Genomic DNA, 2,614 nt, shown 5'->3' with positions numbered 1-2,614 from the left:
GGGAGGGGAGGCTTCATACATGAAAGTTACCTGTTAGAAATAGCTTTTAATCTTAAGCTCCTAGAGAAAAATTAATTTGAAAAACCAAGTAGGGGGATGGATAAGAGAGACAAACTTGTTAAATACAAATGTTTTCAGTGTTGTAGACCTTATGGGATAAACTTGTAAGCTGTGTGATTATAGACTCTCCCAAAGTGAAAAGTATATTTAAAACTGAAGACTATTTTAACTTTAGGTTAAAGAAATAATTACCAAAGAGAACCGATGGGTAAGAAAGAGAGGAAAAAACAAGTGTGTGTGTGTGTGTGTGTGTGTGTGTGTGTGTGTGTGTGTGTGTGTTGGGGGAGGGGCTAGAATATAAATGAATCTTAAAGGTCCAGTTTGAATTCTTGGTGCTGCTAAGACCAAACAAGAAGCAATGTACAAAGCAAGGCCATCCACAGACAAATGCCAATTTCCTTTTGCATAAAGCTGTTTTTCACTTTTATTTCTGCCATTTGTAACAAAATAAAGTAATAACACTTTCTAAGCTAAAGTAATGGAAAACTGTACATTTTAAATTATGAGGTAGACAACTATTAAAAATAATTATAGAATGAGATTAAACAGATTAGCAAGACTTTTTATTTAGGTTACTTTTTTGTGTTGTTGTTAGTTGAAAAGAGCCAGGGAGATTGAATTCAGATAAACACAATAACCTATTTCAAGGCCAGGGTGTGAGATTGAATTCATATAAACACAATAACCTATTTCAAGGCCAGGGTGTAATGCAGAATGAAACTACCACAGACAACACCTTCCAGGGGACAGGCAGTCTTCCGATGCTTAGAAACTCAATAGCCTCATTTAGTCACCAGATCTGATTTATTATATCCCAGGTTACTGCTGAAGAAGTTGAAGTCTAGATTCTTCATCTATGGGGCTCAAGGTGACGTGGAATAGGAGTGACCGGGCTGGGAAGTACACAGTCCACACTGGAACATACAGATCACTGCAGACACGAATGGCAAAGGACACCCATCCCTAACTACAACTAAATAAATGAGTCAAAATGGAGACATGTAAAGAGTCGCCCTGGTTCCAGGCCAAACTTGGGCCTAAGGAATCAAGAAGGTTCCTCTTCTCTCTTTCAAGCACATCAGCAGTTTGTATGAAATCCCCGCTAGCCGTCCTACATTCTGAGGCCAGCTGCTCAGACTAAATTGTAGCTTTCTGTATAATGATGGCCGTGACTGCGGTTTGCTATGTGCTCCATCGGCAAGCACAGGCTCAGATCATCACCACGTGATCTTTTTCTCTCAGCAAGTCACCACAACACCCTGCGAGTCAGGACTTTGTGTGCTGGTCTCCATTTTACCCCAGAGAAGATGGGGCTCAGGAGATCTGTGACTGGCAGCCACGCTTTTTATATTGTCTTCATACCGAAATTCTGTTGTGATGGGTTTATGATCTCTGTAAGGCTCACTCCCCATTCGATTTTAAATCACATTAAAAATTTTTGTGGACACTCTTCTGACCTCTCTGAGACAAGGAGAAAGGGCTAGGGATAGAGCTCTCTTGGTGCAAGGCTTGCCACACACGTTCTTCTGGTAACTTTGTAGATTTTTTTTTCATAGTCATGTGTGAATTTGTGATCCAATAATCATTGTAAAACATATTTAGAAGATTCCTGGCAGAGCACTATGGGACACTATTTCACAGTGTGATTTTATTAGAGATAGGAAATATATATAAATTGAAGCTAAACAGTAGTATTTTTCAGAAAGTTAGCCATGTCATCGTCCTATGTGACAAGCTTTTAAAAAAGGATTTGTAATAACTTGCCACCTAGCAACTGTGACAAACAGCTGGTGCAGCCCTCACACCTATAAATACGTTTTGGCCTAGAGACCTTTCATTCTCGGGGAGTGACTCAGGGTCTCATGCTCTCTGCTGGTGACCATCTGTTGATGCTAATTCCTGTTGAATTTTTCTTAGAAAGGTCAGTTGATATCTGGTTACAGACTTTAACATTTCTTAGTGTAATGTGTCGGAATTTTTTTTTTAATCCTCTGGAGACTTGCTATGCCCTCTATGAGAGAATATGTGTAGGAAAAGGAACAAAATAAGAACAGGGAAATGTCTCTCTCCACAACACAGAATTAGAGCCATGACTAAGCAAATGGGATGTGTCAACTAGAGGATTAAACAAGCAAGCAGAAGATTAAACAATTACCGAGCACTCAGAGGAAGCTCTCACTTTCTCAGACCAATTAGCCAAGGAGCAGCTTCTCCCAGGGACAGGGACAGAGGCGTCAGCTCAGTGCCTGTTTTTCCTACCGATGGAAGCTGAGTCTCACCTTCTTTGGGCAACTTAGTGTTCCCTTTAGACCCCTCACATACGCACCCACCCCCTTCTCTCTCTCTCTCACTCTCTCTCCCTCCCTCCCTCCCTACCTACCTACTTTGAAAAGGAGCAGAAATTGGCTACTCCTTGAGGGTGTCCCTCCCCTTGTATCTCAAACCAAGCAGTACCACTTTGGGGCAGGGAGGCACCGATTATCTAATCCACCATCTAGAAGGATGCTTTCTGCTTTCTTCTGCTAGCTATGAGGGTTTTTTTTTTTTTTTTTTT

At 41.0% G+C, this 2,614-nt stretch overlaps 1 protein-coding gene and 1 long non-coding RNA gene across 9 annotated transcripts in view; one reads left to right on the top strand and one right to left on the bottom strand.

Moving 5' to 3' along the window:
- Positions 1-2,614, bottom strand: part of Retreg1 (reticulophagy regulator 1) — a 141,806-nt gene that overhangs the window by 16,075 nt on the left and 123,117 nt on the right. The gene's annotated exons all lie outside the window — the stretch shown is intronic.
- The window catches only part of LOC116083861, a 5,370-nt gene that overhangs the window by 351 nt on the left and 2,405 nt on the right, over positions 1-2,614 (top strand). The window lies entirely within an intron of this gene.

The sequence above is a fragment of the Mastomys coucha genome, unplaced genomic scaffold (genome assembly GCF_008632895.1).
Source record: "Mastomys coucha isolate ucsf_1 unplaced genomic scaffold, UCSF_Mcou_1 pScaffold8, whole genome shotgun sequence".
Classification (NCBI taxonomy): Eukaryota; Metazoa; Chordata; class Mammalia; order Rodentia; family Muridae; genus Mastomys; species Mastomys coucha.
The sequence above is the reverse complement of the archived record's forward strand: the minus strand, read 5'-3'. Positions and strand labels throughout refer to the sequence as shown.